This window comes from Nymphalis io, chromosome 7 (assembly GCF_905147045.1).
Source record: "Nymphalis io chromosome 7, ilAglIoxx1.1, whole genome shotgun sequence".
In the NCBI taxonomy this organism is placed as follows: domain Eukaryota; kingdom Metazoa; phylum Arthropoda; class Insecta; order Lepidoptera; family Nymphalidae; genus Nymphalis; species Nymphalis io.
This window is the reverse complement of record NC_065894.1, coordinates 13110893-13131816: the sequence shown is the minus strand read 5'-3', so window position 1 is coordinate 13131816 and position 20924 is coordinate 13110893. Positions and strand designations below refer to the sequence as shown.

Below are 20924 nucleotides of genomic sequence, written 5' to 3'. Positions count from 1 at the left end.
CGTCAGCGTCTCGATTCCTCTGGACCGCTCGCCTCATTCTCGGATTAATTCCAAGTAAGCTGCCTCCATTCTTCTCGGCCATAGCTCGAAATGCATCCTGCTTGAAAAGGCTTGATACTCGGCATCATCAGACAGCGAGTCGACATCTAAGTCCTCTGATTGCGATGTTGAAGGTGCGTTTCTGTAGTTCCAACTCTCGACCGGAGATATTTGGGACGGCGGGATGTTGCACTCATAACAATTGTAAGATCTATTTTCATGTTCTAAACTCGGTGGCTCTGATGAATATCTATAGTCAGGAACCTTGGAACCAGGTGTTGAGGTACTGTCTGGTGAGACTTCCTGTTTAACATTTGTAGTTAAGTCCAAAGGTTCCTCCGCGTAGGGGGTCCACAAAGCCATTTTTTAGCATGTGTTGTTTTCTGAACAAATAGTCAGTAAACACTGAATGCAATTTTCTAACGCGTCTGTCTCATTTGTGGGCGTAAAAGGGTGTTGTGGAAGGGGTAATCCTCTACCTGCGGGACTCGTAACGGGACTGTAGGCGACATAAATATTAAATTTCCCCTTAAACAATAGGATTCTATTACTATTTTGCTGGGAGTAAGTCAAATATTACAGTTAGGAATGTCCAATGGAATAAAATAAGCAAAGAACTATAATTAATAATTATTTAAATCAGTTACAGTCTCTTAATGTCATATATTTATAGCGGGATCAAAAAAATGTCCTTATGAATTGTTAGCGTTAACAAAGTCGCGTGCGACATGTTTACTTAGTATAAATTACAGCAGCTTTTGAACTACAGCCGAGAACTTGAGTACATTTTGTTATTTGAGAAGCTTTATTTGCCTTTTATACAATTTTTTCTTAATTCGAAACCTTTGTTCTTTGCTCTTGTATAGACTGAGCGAGTTGTGTTCAATTTATCGCAATGCGGTCGCTGTAAACAATAGTGACATCATCCGAGTTTTCTGCTTAACACGAAACTGACGCAAAAGCTATCAGTAAATAAATCTTAAACATCACTCCAAGAACAAATTAAACGTTGATATTTGTGAATTGAGTTTATTTTATTTATTTACTGAAATAATTACACCGTCAAGTTATCACTAAGCCTTAAAATTAACAATTAAAAAATATGTACTTACGAATTTATACGTCTTTAAAAATCAAAGTTTCACATAAAAAATCAAAAATCAAACCTTCTCAACTAAATTTCGGTGATAAAAGTATGTGTGAGAAGTGATCTATAAGAACGTAACATAAATGTTATATTTTTAAATACATAATTAGATAAGCATTTTTCAACCCGTCTGTGTTAGACAGTAACTTTCTGTCAAACACAGGACTTAAGTACCTAACTTAACAACCGCTAGGTAAAGACTCGACTTAAATAATTAATTAAGGAGAGAAGGTTTGGAACTCACTTAAACATTACATACAGAAACGTTGCTCTTATACTATATTGAAATTTAATTCATATCGCATCCAAAGAAGCTTTACTTAAAGAACCATATAACAATAAATGTATTATTATTAGGTCCTTACATATGAAATTGGCGTTCTGTACGGGAGGAATATAAAGTCATTTTTTTTTTTGTAAAATATATTTAATTAATCAAAATACCGTTGCTATCCATACACTTTTGCCATCTCATAGATCCTTTTACTAAAAAACACCATGGGGGCGAGAATCAATAAACTCTTTGAAGGCGGTTTGGACCTCCGCATCGGAGTTGAATTTTTTTCCTTGTAAGAAGTTGTCCAAATTCCAGAAAAAATGGTAATCTGTTGGAGACAGGCCCGGGGGGTACGGTGGATGTCGTAGACATTCTAATTGTAGCATTTAACTTAGTGATTGTTGATTGTACAGTGTGTGTCTTGCGTTGTCGTGAAGCAGCAGTGGCCTAGAGCGATTGACCAATCTCGGTTGTTTAGCTGCTAGTTCTTCCTTCATGGTTTGCAGTTGCTGACAATAGATATGCCGTAATAGTTTGGCCAGATTTTAAAAAGCTGTAGTGAACGACACCGGCGCTAGTCCACCAAACACTCACAAGTAACTTTTTCTGTGTCAATTTTCGTTTAGGGTAGGATTTGGCTGGGTTTCCAGGGTTCAGCCATAGCGACGAGCGCTTCCGATTATCGTACAGTATCTACTTTTCATCACAAGTAATGATTCGATTTAAAATCCCTTCATTATTGTGTCGGTTGAGCAAAGTAACACAGCAGTCTACGCGTGTTTGCAAGTTCGATTCACTCAATTCATGAGGTACCCATCGTTCAAGTTTTTTTACTTTCCCGATTTGCTTGAAATGAATTAATGCAGTTTTATCACTTACCCCGAAGACTGCAGCTATCTCTGAAGTGCTTTGTGATGGATCCGCTTCCACAATAGCCTTTAATTCTTCATTTTCAACTTTTGTCTCCGACCGTCCACGGGGTTAGTTCTGAAGGTCGAAATTTCGTTATCGGTTATTGAAAATTTGAAAAAATACATATCGGAAGCTAAAGTTCAATAAATGACAATATTTAAAGTAATGCATCAACCCAAACAACTGGTTTTTCATGTTTTTGAATAATCTTTTGACCAATTGTAGATGCGTCTCACTTGAAACGTTTAAGGTATTATAACCCTTTCCTGTCACGGGATCAATGTAGGACAACCGTCGGTTTTTATTTATATAATTGCAAAATTTCGACCGGAAGTTACGAGAAAGACGCATCAGTTGGTCCCCTGGTGACGCTTCGATGACTTTTATCAAAGCACGCGCTGGACATCATTATCTGTTATGGGAACTCACCATTAGGGCCTTTAAAAAAATTAAATAAGTTTAATTTGAAAGGGACTATTAAGCTTTATGCTTCCGAAAAAGAAAATTTAAATATAGAATAATATACTTTTTGAAATGATTACTATTCATTTAATTGCAGTAATTAAACCAAATTATAAAAAAAATATTTTTAAATACTCATTACTAATTTATTTTTGTTAATTTTCACGAAGTAACACATTTAAATATACAAAAGTCATTTATAGAAAGTTCGTGACAAAACCGTATTCAGTGTATCTCTTCGAAGTTATTTCAAATTGAAATTCATGGAATTTAAATCGTCTGCCGTCCAAAAAAACACTAACGGAAAATAAAATAGATATCAAACACACATTATTGTGAAACAGTTATACCATCCATCTTGAAATATGTCAACAATACAAAATGGTCGAACCGACCACTAAGTTTTGTAGTGGGTTAACACAAATGGCAGGCGCGTGGGCATTATAATTCACTCTTTAACACAATATAATAAAACTTATATTATCTTAAATGTAATTCTAGCAAAGCATACGCGGCACAATCAATTTTTAACTCTATATTATTACAATAGAGTTCATTTTGGATAATGTGTTCCGAAATAACAGATGCATCTTATTTCCGCGTTGCAACTGTATCAATCACACAATTCGGTAGTTATCGATTACTACATTTACTATACAATGAAGTAATAAGCAGTACGTGCAGAATACATCTTTATACATGTATTTATTATTAACAGTGCCCAACGGTTTAAGCCGCGTTAAGTTTATATTACACATTGAGCACTTTATATTACTGGTGGTAGGGCTTTGTGCAAGCTCGTCTGGGTAGGTACCACCCACTCATCAGATATTCTACCGCAAAACAGCAATACTTGATATTGTTGTGTTCCGGTTTGAAGGGTGAGTGAGCCAGTGTAATTACAGGCACAAGGGACATAAAATCTTAGTTCCCAAGGTTGGTGGCGCATTGGATATGTAAGCGATGGTTGACATTTCTTACAATGCCAATGTCTAAGAGCGTTGGTGACCACTTACCATCAGGTGGCCCATATGCTCGTCCGCCTTCCTTTTCTATAAAAAAAAAAGAGCAATAACCTAAAGCCCAAGTCCTAAAGCCTAAAAATATTAACGGAAGAAAAATAACGCTTTTTATCACATTTCGAAAGAATTGCAATGACTTCCTGAAAATATTTTTTGTAATTATACTTATATAGGTATAGAACGGATTTGGATGATAATTTTAAAGACAAACAGTACATCAGAATATTCTCTATAATATTTTTTTTTTCTTTTTGGCGATTAGACCCGGCAAACTGAGAGACAGACACTACATTTTTATTTATTTTAGAAATTTTAAAAGAAAAGTTATAATAACTTTACATACTATTTACTCTTTTTTTTTTTATATGCCCCGGGATGGCAAATGACTCTACTCCACCTGATGGTAAGTGGTAGTAGAGTCCAAACGCGACGACGGCCAGTACAGTCGGGAAGAATGTTCTGTACTAGCCGTCCCCGCCTTGCCGGCCCGCAAGATGCCTCTTCACGCCTCGTTTGAAGGAACCCGGGTTGTAAGAGGAGGGGAACACGTGAGCTGGTAAGGAATTCCATTTTTTGGTAGTGCGACAAAGAAAGGAGTTGCCAAATTTCTTTGTGCGCGATGGAATTGATGTCACAGTTAGGCGGTGACATCGAGAACCAGCTCGCGTGGACTTAAGAAGGAAGGGGGAAGCAGGAATTAAAGAGAATAATTCCTCAGAGCACTCGCCGTGATACAGACGATAGAAAGCGCTCAGTGCTGCTATCTCGCGACGCAATTGTAAAGGTTCAAGGGTGTTTGTGACTTTTACGTCGCCAATAATGCGTACTGCACGTCGCTGCAACCGGTCCAAGGCCTCCAGTAGGTACTTAGCGGAGCCATCCCAAAGGTGCGAGCAATATTCAACGCAAGACCGTACCTGTGTTTTGTATAACAGGCACAGTTGTTGTGGCGTGAAAAAACGCCGCACCTTGTTCAGAACTCCGAGTTTTCGTGAAGCTGTTTTTATAATAGCCTCGATGTAAACCCTTGGACTAAGGTCGCAGCGAACGTCCATCCCCAGCATGGCGATTTTGCTTTGTATCATCAGCGGTGTGCCACAGAGGGATTGATGAGGGTAAAATGGTGACTTTTTCGCTGTGAGAGCGCACACCTGTGTTTTCTTGGCATTAAACTCAACAAGATTATCAGAACCCCATTTGGCGATGAGCTCTAATGTCCTATCGAGTTCAATAACAAGATTCTCCCGCCTCTCCTCAGTTTCACTCAAAGATATACACAGGTAAGTTATATATATAGAGATATAATTACATTTTATGTGTTCTAATAAACATGTGTCATAGCATTACGTCACATATATATTGTCTACGAGCTATAGACTATAAGTATATACCTTTCTCAATAAATTAACCATATATTACTTTTTTACTCGAATCGGAGTTTTAGATAATTTTCGATATTTTTACATCAAATCACGTTAACTATTGCTTATTATTAGGGTAAAATCATAAATTATAAGCTTAAGTTGCCAACTACATCAATTATGTTTTGTTTCGGCTCCCTTCAATGCTTCTTAGATTCTCGGAGAATGTAAACAATGATGTCGTAAATTGCTAATGGCCAGCCTATATTTTATTCAAAAAAGAAGTGCGTCGGCGAATTTTATTACTACTTGTTTGCCTACTTCAATTTCCAGGTACTAGCGGTAAAAGAGTTATAGCTTCGAGAAGGCTCCTGCTGCCCGTTTTACATGTTGGTTCTTCAAAATAAATCTTTCATTACCTAATATTTTGAACATACGTCTGGACGGGCAGCTCCTATATATAAAGGTATGCGATGTCTAGAAAAGATAAGCTAAACTTATCCAATTAATTTTAAGCCGTGAATAGCTAAACTAAAAGGAATCGAATTTGATTACCTACTCGTATTTATTGTTATTTCGTAATGGTATTTTTGTATTGATCTATATTAATCATCGATAATAAAATTTCACACGTGAATCTCGCTTAGAAACACATTGGCACGAGTCGTTTGCAAATATTATTTTAAGTTTCTGTCAAATGATTGCCACAGAAAGACACGCAACATTTTCAAAGCGATTACATAAAATAGCACTTTAAATATACAAAATCAAATCCAAATACAGACAATTATATTGTACAGTACACTGGTGGTAGGGCTTTGTGCAAGCTCGTCTGGGTAGGTACCACCCACTCATCAGCATATATATACATATTCTACCGCAAAACAGCAATACTTGATATTGTTGTGTTCCGGTTTGAAGGGTGAGTGAGCCAGTGTAATTACAGGCACAAGGGACATTAAATCTTAGTTCCCAAAGTTGGTGGCGCATTGGTGATGCAATTGTTAAAATTTCTTACAATGCCAATGTCTATGGGCGTTGATGATTACTTACCATCAGGTGGCCCATATGCTCGTCCGCCTATCTATGCTATAAAAAAAGACTTTCCCTTAAGACACGAAGTTACCGAAAGTTCACATAAAATTACTTATTAATGTTTTAGACCAGATCGTAATACAGCTGTGATCTAGATTAATGGGGACTTTAATAGAAAAAAATTAATAACACTAAGAAGCAACTGAAAGCAATTCTTCAACAATATTGATCTCAATGTAACTTATACAACAGTTTTTTATAGAATAATTTTTAGATTAAGAAAAATCTTTAGAGTAATAATCACCTATCGTCCCTGACAGAGAGACACGTCTCCGCAGCGTATGCTGTCAGAAATTGTATAATCATTTTATTTAAAGACAAAAAATACAGATTAAAAAATTTATGTATGTAATATTTTTTTTTTATAAATACATATTGTTACGCATTTCAAATCCCCAATGTAAGCCCCTTATAAATAACATCGTACGTAAACAAATCCGATAGTAAATAGGAAACCGTATATAACTGTCAATTTAGCGGACATGTAATTTCGATACGCGAAATCGACATCTGCATTAATTTTGGCAGCTGCCTAGTGTTATCAATTAATACTTCCGGTCCTACATATACGGCTAGTTCGGGTACATCTTGATGATTATTTATAAGTATAGATTAAAACTTCTGTTTAACAATTTAATTAGTAATTTCATAATCAAATAAATATTTGATTCATATTTGTTTATACTTGGAACATTTTATTATATATGTCGCAACCGGGTGAATTATTTCGGTCAACGCCATCTAGTGGTATACGTTCGAGACTACGTTATGGAATCGTTTCCGGAACGCCAGCGCCACGTAGCGGCACTCGATGGAGTTTGTGTAAGCATGCGCCAGAGGGGAACGCTAATTGCTTGAGGATAGCGAACGACAGGGTTACGGTGTGTTGGGTCCAGGAGCGCCGACCCACATACCGACGAACCCTTCGTACCAGCCGGACGTCCTGGACATCGTGCTGCACCACCGACTAGACGCACCCATCGATGTTGAGGTGAATTACGACCTCAACACACAGCACCTGCCGATTGTGGTCACAATCGCCCTCCAGCGCGACTTTACAGTGCCCCGCTCCCCTCGTTTGCGGGTCGACTGGGGGCGCTACTCCTCAGAGCTCTCGGAGTTTGAGCTCACGGTCCCGATCGCGACGACTGAAGATGTGGAAGGAGCTGCTTCTAAAATTTCTGAGGCGATCCAGAAAGCCAAAGAAGCAGCCACCTCTCAAGGAAGCACACCGAGAAGTCGTCAGGACCAGCTGCCGAGCTCGCTCCGAGTGAAGCTGAGGAAGAAACGAGTTCTTCGCCGACTGTGGGCGCGAACGCGCTGCCCGAGGGTGAAGCGTGACCTCAATAGGATTGCAGAGGAAGTGTCGCGTGCGCTCGTGGCTCTCGAGGATGACTACTGGGAGGCCACCATCGATCGAGCATCCGAGCACGACACTACGTTGTACCACCTCTGCAAACAGCTTACCGGACATGACTCGCCTGTTTACCCGCTCCTAGATCGAGCGGGTAACAGAAGATATTCCGCCAGCGACAGAGCAGAGATCCTGGCGGAACATTTGGAGGGTCAATTCACCCCCAATCCACCGGACTTATCAAGAATCGATGTCGTCCATCATCACGCGGCGATCCAGAGGCAAGTGGAGGTATTCCTGTCGGCCCCAATCCCGCCGCTCCAGGGAGACGATTATATCTCTCTGTCCGAGCTGCGGAAGGCCGTCTTCCGATTACCGAAGAGGAAGGCGCCAGGCCCCGACGGAATTACCAACGCCGCGTTGATGCAGCTACCCAACAACTGCCTCGTAGCGCTCGCGAGTGCTTTTAACGGGATACTCCGGACCGGACACTTCCCCGAGGCGTGGAAGAGAGGGAAGGTTATCGCCCTCCCTAAACCCGGGAAGGATCGTCGCCTCCCGGCAAGCTATCGGCCTATCACGCTACTCTCGCACATCGCCAAGCTGTTCGAGCGTCTGTTGCTGCGGAGACTCGCGCCTCACCTGCCCCTGCGCGAGGAGCAGTTCGGATTCCGCAGCGACCATTCAACGACGCTCCAGCTGGCGAGAGTTCTTAGCCACTTAGCCAGTGAGCGAAACAGAGGGCATCCCACCGTCGGGGTCTTTCTCGACATGGAGAAGGCCTTCGACCGGGTGTGGCATGCCGGACTCCTGGCTAAGCTCTTGAACACCTCGGCGCCTCTCGCGTATGTGCGAGTAGTGGCGTCGTTTTTGGAAGGCCGAAGCTTCTATGTCTCGGTGGAAGGCGCGGACTCTCAGCCGCGCCCCATTCGAGCCGGAGTACCCCAGGGTAGCTGCCTGTCACCGCGTCTATACGCGGTGTACACGGACGACATCCCTACCCTCCGCGACCATCTGCGTGAGGGTGAAGAGGATGTGTTGCTGGCCCTGTACGCGGACGACAGCGCATTCTTTTAAACAAGATGCAACGAGTGTTGGATCTGATACCGGATTGGCTAGACAAGTGGAGGATGGCTGTCAACGTCGATAAGACGGCCGCTCTGCTTGTCGGTGCTGACAAGCCGATGCGTCGGCTCACCCTTCGAGGCCAGGACGTGGGATGGCAGACCTCAGTCTGCTACCTGGGGTGTCACTTGGACCGCAGGCTGCGCATGATACCCACCGTTAACAAGGTGGTGAGTCATGCCGCGGCTGCCCGGTCTAAGCTGCACACCCTCTTCACGTCGCGGCTTCCATTAAAGACCAGACTGAGGGTCTACGGTGCCTACGTCCGCTCGCGCCTGACGTATGCGGCCCCCGCCTGGTACGCACTCTGCTCAGCGTACCAGAAGCGGAGGATTCAGATCCAACAGAACCGATGCCTACGCTTGATTGTAGGAGCTCCGAGGTACGTCAGAAATGATGTCATCCATAGAGACACCAGGACGCCCACCGTGGAGGAGTTCGTCCGCAAGCTCGCTCGCTCGCTATTTGCTAAGGCAGATAGCAGTGCGAGCGTACACCTCCACGGTATAGCACCACTTCATGCCAGACCACCTGAGGGGCGTCCGTTACCTCGTGAGCTCCTATTGTCGCCGACCATCAGCGCCGATGCAGGCATCGGTGAAGAGGAAGACGACGATCTGGAGACGCGGTAGGACGACATAACCAGTGAACAACATTACCACTGAAGAAAGATAGCCACTGGGTCACAACGACCCTGGCCCTATGGGCCTAAAAGAATCGACACGACGGTCGAACCGTCGGGGAGGACCATCCCGGGTAGGGGGGGCAACCCCGAGGCCCGTACCCAGACTGGCCTAGGCCAGCCAGGAGGACCATTGATTAGAGATTAGAGGGAGGGGAACGCATCGGTGAAGAGGACGACGACGATCTGAAGACACGGTAGGACGACACCACCCTCAAAAAAAGGAAAATCGTAAGGACTTATAGCCACCGGGTCATAACGACCCTGGCCCTCTGGGCCAAAATAAACTGACACGACGGTTGGACCATCGGGGAGGACCAGCCCGGGTAGGGGGGGCAACCCCGAGGCCCGTACCCAGACTGGCCTAGGCCAGCCATGAGGACCATTGATTGAGGGGAACGTCGGACATCACTACTCTCCGAGCGTTCGGCGCGTACGGTCACAGAACCATCGCGCATTCCGGTCACCTACTTAAACTGTGTTACTAAGTCATTATACTGTGGTTGATTGTACAAGTGTGTTTTCTTGATCCTTCGTCACCCACCGATAGACGCCCACATAAGAAAACCATGAACTATAACTGTGGTGATGGCCCTCCGCCGTCATATATTATTCTATTTATTAATGGCGCCTTCTGCTTGTCAGCTTCCGGCGCAATTAATAAAGTGCTTATTGTTTATTTATATTTTCTCAAATTATGTCGATTAATCAATGCTATAATAATTTTGTTTTATTATGTATAATGTAAGGATTAAGCTACTAGAATCTTATTTTACTGATCTGGCTAGGTTATCTGCTGCTTATCAACTTCCGGTGTAATATATTAATCTTTAATATTTAATGTTACATAATCCTGTATTATTAAATAATATTTGTGCGTAAATAATCATTAGAATAATTGAGATAAACAATGTTTAATATTATCTTTTAAGTTTGTAAATTTAGTATTAAATTAGGTCAAGATGTTTTTGTATAAATACCGCCAGTTTTAATATATCGGGCATTGGTATTGTAACCGTTGTAACGAGCATTACAAGTGTTTTCTTATATAACATATCGTTATTTTCGCCGCCACCCTGGTAATCCACCTTCTATACTAGATTTTGTGGGGAAAATGCTTTTCTATGCCATAAAGAATAGGGGTTGTTTTGGTATGGTTATCAATCGTAGTTTGGGGATTGCGATCGCGTATGTCTTTTGCGTGGAACCCTTCCGCGTGGACCCGGATTATGTCCACTGGGACATGTACGGATAGCAAAGCAATGTCTACAAATAAGCCATTATTATTGTTTGTCATATAGTTCCATCTAGTTCCTGAATCACTGATTAAACTTATTTTATAATAATATATGTATAATAAAAATAATTTGTCGTTCAATAGGCGACGAATGAGCGTAAAGTATTTAGTCAGATTGCTCATCAAAAAACATATATACATAATAATAATAAATCACTGAACTGATTTTGATGAAATTTTGTATGAAGCAACCTTGAAACTTATGGGCTTTTTATACCTAACACTGCCCCTTACCCCTACCGCGACTGGCAGACAGGGCCCCTTGTTATTTCGTATTTATAATATTAGTATAAATAAATTAGCAATTGAAATGATCTTGTGGAAATTTGATTTTTTTTTTAATTTGATCAAGTACAAGGATTAAATAGTAGCTGGCTATAGTTTTTTTTTCAATATTAGTAAAGTCTAAGCATCGAAGCGAAGCATCCAAGCAGAGAAATAATGTATTATGCTAACGCTACACGATTCGAAGCTTAAATAAGGGTTGTGAGGATGGAATGAGTCAGCGCTGACCGCTGATGAAGATCTCATTCACACCTCGGCTTTGTGCATATTGTCGCACGTTGCTTGCACATTCGGGATTACTACACCGAACTCCGAACACTGCTTTACCGGACAATGACTCGGCTATTTCATGCAAATTTTTGTATAACTGCTCCTTTGAAATGTTGTCTTGTATTAAAATAGTACAAAAACTTGTGATTGAAAGTCAAACACAGTAAACTATAATATCTGTTATTTTAAATGGCATGAAGTAAATAATAAAGCAAAACCATTTCAAAACAAAATAAATTGGTCGCAATTTCGTCGTCGCAAATTTTTCCAAATGCACATTCCACTTCGAATTTTTATCTCGTCGAAATAAATTTCATATCACAAATAAACTTATTTAGAAAATCAACAGGTTAATAATAACAAATCTTAAATATATATCTAAACATTCCAAATTTGAAAATCTTTAGTCAATATATAAGCGTTACTTATTGACTGTCATTAATTTACCACCGGTTCGGAAATAAACACCTCAGGCTTAAGAAGAAACGGCGAAAGAAACTCTGCGAATTATTTTATAACTCCCTTTTTAAAATAGACAATAAACAATAACAGAATTATATTTTTTCTTTCGAAATAACCCGGAGGCGATTGTTTCATTCCCAAAGTGTGCTTTACTTATTGGTAACTTCAGGTTACAAATATAAAAAATTGGTAGAGGAAAAACAAGACTATTAAATATTTGAAACGGACCAGCAAGCCTAATACCAGATATAACGACTCAATCGGCTTTAGTTAAATTAAAGTAATAATACTAAACTAATAATAAGGGAATTTAAATTAGCATTGAAATTAAAAAAAAACTTATATAAAAATGGACAAAAATATAAGTATAAATACTATACCAATTGATATGCATTATGTTGTCCTGAAGTATCATGCAAGTATTTTACATAAGCATTTTATTGTATTTTCGGTATAAATATTTTACTATCCGATTGTTTTTTCAGCAAAAATATTTTCAGTTTACGTATATATGTTATACGTTGTTATGGCTGTATTTTTTACGAGCTAAAAATCGCTTACGAGCTGATATCAAAATTTTACACCGGTATTTATAATGTTTTACAAATTCTTGTGCAAAGATGGTTTTATGTCTTTTTTTATATATGTACTTGTAGTAAAAACAGTTTTCATGCTTTACAAATTAATTGATTATTTGTAAATTTACATATTTAAATAATGTGATAAATCCTTAAACATTACTAATTATATTTTTGATATATTTATCGCATGATACTAAAAGTAATGATTGTTGACCGGACGCTACGTGGGATCTTCCCATATTAAACTTTCTCATAGAAATGATATGTCCCTTGTGCCTGTAATTACTGACACACCTTTCAAACCAGAACACAATACCAAGTACTGCTGATTTGCGATAGAATATCTGATGAGTGGGTGGTACCTACACAGACGAGCTTGCACAAAGCCCTACCACCAGTAAATACATGAAATATTGGAGTAACCACCTGGCGTGGTGAAGTATACTCCATACCTTCTCCATAATTGGCAGTAAGACATTTAAGATCTGTTACTTCCTTTTTATATATAATACATATTTAAACAATATAGATTATGAATATTCAACATTATACTATCAATTCGTTAATGTTACGAAAATATATCATAAGTTTTCTTCTAGAAGTCTTAAGAATCCTTCCAAGAATTATTATTATTGTTGATAATAATGTGCAGTTATTTGCAATAACCGAACGCATAGTATGAGATGTTGAATTGACAATTGCGATAAAGTTGTACCATTTGTGAGTGGTATTAAAGTTATTCTTACACAAATATGATTTACAGCGTTTCTGGGAACAGACAATGCTCCCGTAGCCCAACTCTTCCCTATTGTCACCTATGGACTTTTTTTTCTAAATAATTTCGAAGCAACGTTGTCAGAAAGGATAATTTCAAATCTATGTGTCCGTCGTGTGCGGACAATGCCCACTATTAGCGGATTATAATCCGCAAAAAGAGCAGGTACTGTTTCAGACACAGTCCAAGTTTAGTGTATACGCGTTTTGTAAATGACGCTCTGTATAAATATTTTTGATGAAAAAAAATGACTTCAATTCTTTAATTTTTTACGACCGATTTTTTGATCGCCAGTTCACTTTTCAAAATAACATAGTCCCATCGATAAATCAGCCCCAAATCAACAAATTCAGAATAAAATAGGTACGTTACTAATTCTTCTATTCTAGTCAAATCAAATCTTATACCTACAAATGTATTTGTACTATTGTCAACTGTCGCTTTGATTTAATTGCATATGAAATCAACAAATCTTAAAACACGTCCAACAAGTGTTCAGCTCGTAACTTGTATCGATATTATAATATTTGCTTGCGCTAGACAGATGCAAGCCTCTCTCCCGGGAGACACTTGGCGACGATTTTCTCAAACAATAACATTCAGCCGGACACTACGTGATATTGCCTTCGAATCTACTATACGTTTGTTATTTTAGTTGTTGCTCAAATAATTTTAACTTCTGAATATGTTTCGGGTTCCTGGAATATTTTTAATTTGCAAAAAATAACATCTATTTTAAAAATAACAAAACAATCTATAATAATCATTTGTTGTTCTGACTAGGTAACTAGGGAAAAAAAATCTTGACTTTATATATGTACATATAATAAAACTGTAACGGCGATATATATGCGTTAAATTTATACCATACAATGTCATTAAAACCGAGCCGTTAAATTGCAAGAAATGAAATCGATTCACAATCTACCGTTTAATTATAATATCACTAGTGAAATTATACCTGCGATATATATATAAGATAGGTTATTGAGGATGCTCAAAATGAACCACAAATTGTTTCTCTGAAAATACAAAGAAACGACATTTAAAGTTCACTAATATCGCCTCCTCTATTATATCTCTTTATTTTCTTACAAAATCAAAGTTCAAAATAATCTAAACATTATCCGTCATTCTGTCATTCAACCATCAAATGCGCGGCAAACGGACTTTTAGTTACAGATTAAAAACGCGCGGAGCGCAGCAAATTTGGAATAATGAAATGTCATTTCATTACATCTCCCCCCCTAAGAGCGAAAATTCTAAATAATATAATCTACTATAAACGAAAATTTTAAATAATCTAATCTACTATAAACGAAAATTCTAAATAATATAATCTAGAAGTTATCTTCATATTCGTTTTCTTCTACCTCATCTGCTGTGATAGGTTGTAATTTTGTTATGTGAAATAAAGTTGATTCTGTTTTCTTGTTGCCAGTGTCAATCCTATAAATGTATTTGATATTTTCTCTATTATCTTGAAAGGGCCTATTTTTAATTCGTCTAATTTTTTCTATTCAGTCTATTTCCATTTTCTACATATACACTGTCTCCTATCTCAAACTCTTGCATTTTCCTATTTCTATCAAATATTTTCTTATTGTACTTATGGGATTTTATTGTATTCTCTAATGCTAATCTTCTATCAGCAATCCACTTGTCTTCGGTTTCTATTGTTTTAATTTCATTTGGTAGAATACTAACATTGGTTCCGTCCAGTAAATATTTTGGTGCAAAACCTGTAACAGAGTGGTCTGTTTCATTATATTTCTCTATACATTCTCTTGCTATTGTTGTCCATGTTCTCTTATTATTTTTCTCATTTATTTTACATCTTATTTTATTTACAATTGTTTGGTTTAATCGTTCGTTCAAGCCGTTCGAGAATGGTGTATTCACAGCTGTAAAAATTAGTTTAATGTTATTCTCCTGCAAATGTTGTTTAAATTCTATTGAATTGATGCCTGGATATTGATCTGTCAGAATTATTCCAATCTCATCTGTCTCTAGTACTTTCTTTGTTAATTTTATAAAGTCACTTGCGTTCTGTGTTTTTGAAGTTGTAATAAAAGCATATCTTGTGTAGTGGTCTACTAAAAGGTGTAAGTATTTTTTTGTGGACCTAGATCCCCCGAAGCCACCTATAGTATCCATTGACATTATCTCAAATGGTTTTGTCGCTGGTCCCAGTTGTGACATTAACCCAAATTTTCCTTGACATCTTGATTTATTTTTTATGCATATTTCACATGTTTTACAAATATTTATTATATTTTTTGTTAGGTTTTTAGCTGTATATATTGGACTTATTTTTTTCTGTAATTGTCTAATTCCAATATGACAATAGTCTTCATGCACCTTTTTTATTAATTCTTTACTAAATTTTTCTGAGAGTATAATCTTTTCATGTTTCTTTATTTTTTTATAATAGATTTTATTTTTTTGTAGTAAATTTTGTTTCTTTTCTTTTATTGTTTCATTTTTCTCTTGATCTTCAACTATATCTTTCATTTGTATTAAATTAACTATTTTCAATATTTCCTCCTTGTTATCTTCTGATTCTAATACAGGGTTTCGGCTCAAACAATCTGCTTCTATATTTTCTTTACCAGGTATATATTTTACTGTAAAGTCATATTGAGATTAGTAATATGTGAGGTCACCCAATTCTTCATCTGTCCTGCATTTAATATTCATGTTTTCTAGAGGTTTGTGGTCAGAGTAAATAGTGAAATGTTTTCCAATTAGCCAATGTTGCCAGTATTTAACCGCTTCTTTCATAGCAAAACATTCCAAATAAATAGCCTTTTTCCGTTTTTGAGATTCGTTTAGTTTTTTTGAAAAATATGCAACTGGTTTGTCTTTACCATCTAGTTGTGTCTGTTTTAATATTGCCCCAATACCCTCTAAAGAGGCATCTGTAAAGATTTTTATTGGTAAGTCTTTATCGAATATTTCCAACACAGGTTGAGAACATAAATATCTTTTTATTTGATTAAATGATTCTTCACATTTCTCTGACCATACAAACTTTTCATTTTTTCTTAATAAATTGTGTAACGGGTCTAAAATAATTGCGCTTCTTGGTATGTATTCATGGTAGAAGTTGATTTTTCCCAAAAATTGTCTGATGTTCTTTTGTGTCTTAGGAGTTGGAAAATTTTTAATTGAGATCAAATTGTCTTTTAGTGGTCTTACTGAGTTGTTCTGAATTACATGCCCGAGGTACTTTACTGAGTCTGAAGCAAACATACATTTTTTAAACTTTAATCTAAAGCCTTCTTTTATCATTCCTTCTAATACATTTCTTATGTGTCTTATATGGTCTTCGAAGGTGGTTGAGTATATAAGAATATCATCAATATAATTTACGGAATATCCTGTGAGATTGTGCTTTCTTAGAATATTGCTTAAAATTCTCTGAAAAATAGCTGGTGATGTTTTTAAGCCAAAAGGAAGGCAGGTCCACTGAAAGTGGCCATCTTGTGTCACAAATCCTGTTTTACTTCTATCTTCTACCCGTAGTGGTATAGCCCAAAAAGCTGAGTTTATATCCAGTGTAGTAAAATACTTACAATTTCTAGTTTTAATAATCAAATCATCTATTAATGGGAAAGGTTGAGATTGTGGAACAACAATTTTATTCAGTTCCCTGAAGTCTACACATAAGCGGGATTTTCTATTTTCACCTTTTTTAAATGCCAATGTCACTGGAGCAGCGAAAGGACTGTAGGATTCTTCTATTAAATTATTCTTTAATAACATGGATATTTGCTCTTCGATTTCTAATTTATCTTCTATTGTACATCTGTATGGTCTTTTACTGCAGTATCTATTTGTTAGTAAATCTATGTGAGCTTCATAATCTCTGACTGATCCTATATCATATTTGTCCTTAGCGAAAATTGTTTTATATTCCTTTAATATTTTCTCTATCTCAATTTTCTTTTCATTATCTAAATGGTCTGTCATACTTACAAATTCTTCTGTTTCTATGTGTTCATTAAAATTTATTGCAAATGTTTTTATATTCTTTTTTTCATTTCTGTTATCTTTAGATATTTCATCTATTTTATTTGTTATTTTCTTTTGTTCTATTTGCAAGTCCTCGTTTTGGGTTAATTTGAATTTCTTTATCATATCCAATCCGATTATAAAATCATCAAAATCATCATTTTCTACTATATACACATCCACCTCTTCTTCTATATCAAGTATTTTTATTTTTATTGTTATCAAGCCATCTGTTTTTTTCACACCATTAACCGTTTTCATGTATGCTATATTCACATTTTCCTTTTTTTCTTTTAATTTAATCAGTCTTGAATTTATTAAAGAGATTTGTGAGCCTGAATCATAAATGCCGCTCACTTCTAATTTTTTCTCTAATAAAAGTTTGATCTTGATTAATGGTGTACTTACTCGATTTTTTTTAATGTTTATATCTACTTTAATTATGGAGTTATTATTTACTTTCCTGGGTTTAAAAACCTTTTCAGATTCATTTTTATTTTTCTTGAACCAACATGACTCCTCCGGATGATATCTAATTCCTTTGTCCAGAGATTCACAGGTCTTACATGGCTTCTTATCATTAGTTTTATTTTTATAAAGGAATGTACCGCTTTTTATTGTAGTTGAGTTTTTCTTGTACATCATACCTTCATATTTTCTTATCACATTGAACAAATCAGGTAAACCCGTTGCAATAAGATCTATCATTGTTTTAGAGTCTATAGATTTATTTATATCTAGTAGAAGTCTTTCTTTTTTTATAGCGTAATCAATTAGTAGTCCTTCTTTATATCTGAATGCAAATATGTGACTATATCCCATCCTCGGTTTTTAAAAGTTTCTAAAAATTTGTCTTTCCATTCAGTCCACTGTGCATTTATTGTAAGTTTTATGGTCATTGAGCTATACCAATCTAAACAAGATTTTTCTAAAAACAACTTCAATATGTCTATTTTTGTTTCATCTTTTGATATGTTAAAGCGCTCACATTCTTTTTCAAAACTCTCGATCCATTGCATTGCATTAGGATTCTTACTTGTGAATTTTTCAATAATAAATTTCTCTGAAATATGTTTTAGGTTATGTTGATTTTCTTTCTTCGTAGTAGTTTCTATTAATTTTTCCAAGATATATTGCAAATTGTCACTTTTGTCTACTGGTTGTTTTAAGCTCATTTCTTCTAAATATTGATCGAAAAATTGCATATTACCTTCTTCATCTAGATACGTTTTCTTAAGATCTTCATCCAATTTTATCCATATTTTTCTACTTTGATGCCTTTTCTTTATGCTATTTTTTATTTTTGAGAAAGTGTTCATCTTGATAATATATGTATGATGAGTCACCGGTTTCAGCTCCTCAGGTAAAACATAACATTTTCCTTCTTCTGTAGATATCGAGGTTATGGCTAATATATTAGATTTGCCATCATTTGATGCTATCATCGTAAATTCGAATTGCAGCCGGTCCATTTTAGTTAACGAAAATGTCGTTTTATAAGATAGGTTATTGAGGATGCTCAAAATGAACCACAAATTGTTTCTCTGAAAATACAAAGAAACGACATTTAAAGTTCACTAATATCGCCTCCTCTATTATATCTCTTTATTTTCTTACAAAATCAAAGTTCAAAATAATCTAAACATTATCCGTCATTCTGTCATTCAACCATCAAATGCGCGGCAAACTGACTTTTAGTTACAGATTAAAAACGCGCGGAGCGCAGCAAATTTGGAATAATGAAATGTCATTTCATTACATATATATCAACTGTTGTTTGTTTGGATGTTGATAAACTTTTCCTGGTTATAATATATTTGTTGATGTTACTTGCCGCTTTATCGATAACGGGCTTTAACAAGTTTCATAATACTAACAAATTATCGGTTTTGAAAAATACTAAAGTTTTTTAAGCTCCAAACCTCCTCCTCAAAAAGGGAGAGGAGGCCTTAGCCCAGCAGTGGGGCATTTATAAGTTGTTACTGTATTTAATATTTCATATGATCAATGATGGAAAATAAGCAATAGAATCAAAAGACTTCGTCTTAACGGACCACACTTGATGTTCCCGCTGCATCGAATCGTACAACACCTTGGACTTGTCAATCATACCTTTCAAGAACCGCTATAAAGTACACAACGCCCCACGAGACCATGTGAACATTTGATCACAGCCCACACAATTGATACAATTGCGAGAACGCCTTCAAAACCTTGATTTTAACAATATATTCGCGGTTAACAGTACACATTTAGCCTTTTCGTCATGCATATTTTCGATATCCTTATGTCTTTGTGTTAGAGTTCAAATTACAATAAAATATCTAGGCTTCATGACGATGGAAGATAATCCGAAACAGAGGGTTTTGCACCTGCTGTTTTATGATATAAGAATATTGACTACGTGCGAAAAAAATATGAAAAAGATGTCAGCTATGTATTTTAAACAATACTCCTATTTGGATATGCTGTTTATTTATTTTTTAATGTGCAAGTTTTCAATTTATATCAGTTTTATTATATAGCAATAGCTTTTCCCCGTAATTCAGTTCGCATAGCAAATATGTTCCTGTAAATTATATACTTAAGACCTTAACCAAATCTAAGACTACCTCGATTTCTTCGTGACAGAAATAAGCCAACAGACAGAGCTACTTTCGCATTTATAATATTAGTACATATCATGAATCATGGTATTTTATTCTATAAACGTTTATTCAGCTACACCCACACAATCTGTATAATCCGTCGAGTGGCACCCATAACGGACTTCCTAACCGGCTCTAATCTCCAAGCAACATCAGTGTTGTCGAGAACGACATATCAAAAAGAGAAAATCAAGAAATCCGCTTAATGGAAATCCTTTCGCCATGGTATGCTGACTATTTTACATACTTCTATTCTTTCATATCCGGTTACTATATTTAAAAAAAAAACAATTCGTTTTGCCTTATGCATGAATAAAAAACATTTAAAAAATAACGTTCCGTAAGTATTGAAGTCATATCAAAATTATCGGTTACAGATGTAAAAAAATAATTCGTTAAATATAGAAACCGGGCTATAACAAACTCACTGGTGTTTTACTAATATTGTCCCTTCAGAAACACTCTCCATACTAAACTAACATTAAACAAAATTGGAAAAAAATAATTCTATAAAATGCGTGTATTAGGTTTTTTTTAATTATTAATTTACAATTTTCAGTTAAATGTCACTATTAATATGGTCAGGCGCGCTTGTGTGAATACCACTCATTAGTTTACCGCCTCATATCAATAATTTGTATCGTTGTGTGTGTATATCGTTTATCGTTTGTTTTGTAGAGTTAAGAAGCTAGGTAAGGAACAGGCAAATAGGACATTACATCTTAGATACCAGTCTGCGATACAAATATAAAATAAAAAATAAAAATTTGAAACACCACTCTTTAGGATGTAATTGTAACATATGAACAAGGGATGCCAAAACTTACTGCTATGAACAGCGCATTAGAAATATGCATAAAAGACAATGTGCACAAATATCTCTTATATTATGAAGGTTTTTATTTACCCATACGGAATATTAAGATATATATTTTTACATAGTCTCCTAACAATGTGTTTTACAAAACCTCGATTATTTAGCTAAATCGAGTAAATCTGTACCAAGCATATAAGCATCACTGAATATTCGTGTGTTTAATTTGTGTTTTTAATACAGTGCTTTACTTTGAAGTAAAATACACAATAAACACTCATTGGTCGGAAAGAAGCAAA

The 20924-nt window shown here is 36.5% G+C and overlaps 2 protein-coding genes across 3 annotated transcripts in view; both read left to right on the top strand.

Annotated features, from left to right (window-relative positions):
- The window catches only part of LOC126769487 (uncharacterized), a 1339673-nt gene that overhangs the window by 916741 nt on the left and 402008 nt on the right, over positions 1–20924 (top strand). Inside the window, exon 4 of one of the 2 annotated variants that reach the window (XR_007669374.1) lies at positions 19885–19947. The exons of the other annotated variant lie outside the window; for it this stretch is intronic. The gene's annotated coding sequence lies outside the window, so the exon portion shown is untranslated. Of the gene's footprint in view, positions 1–19884; positions 19948–20924 lie in introns of those variants that run through there. 2 annotated transcript variants of the gene reach the window in all.
- The window catches only part of LOC126769542 (Na(+)/H(+) exchange regulatory cofactor NHE-RF2-like), a 408391-nt gene that overhangs the window by 10101 nt on the left and 377366 nt on the right, over positions 1–20924 (top strand). The gene's annotated exons all lie outside the window — the stretch shown is intronic.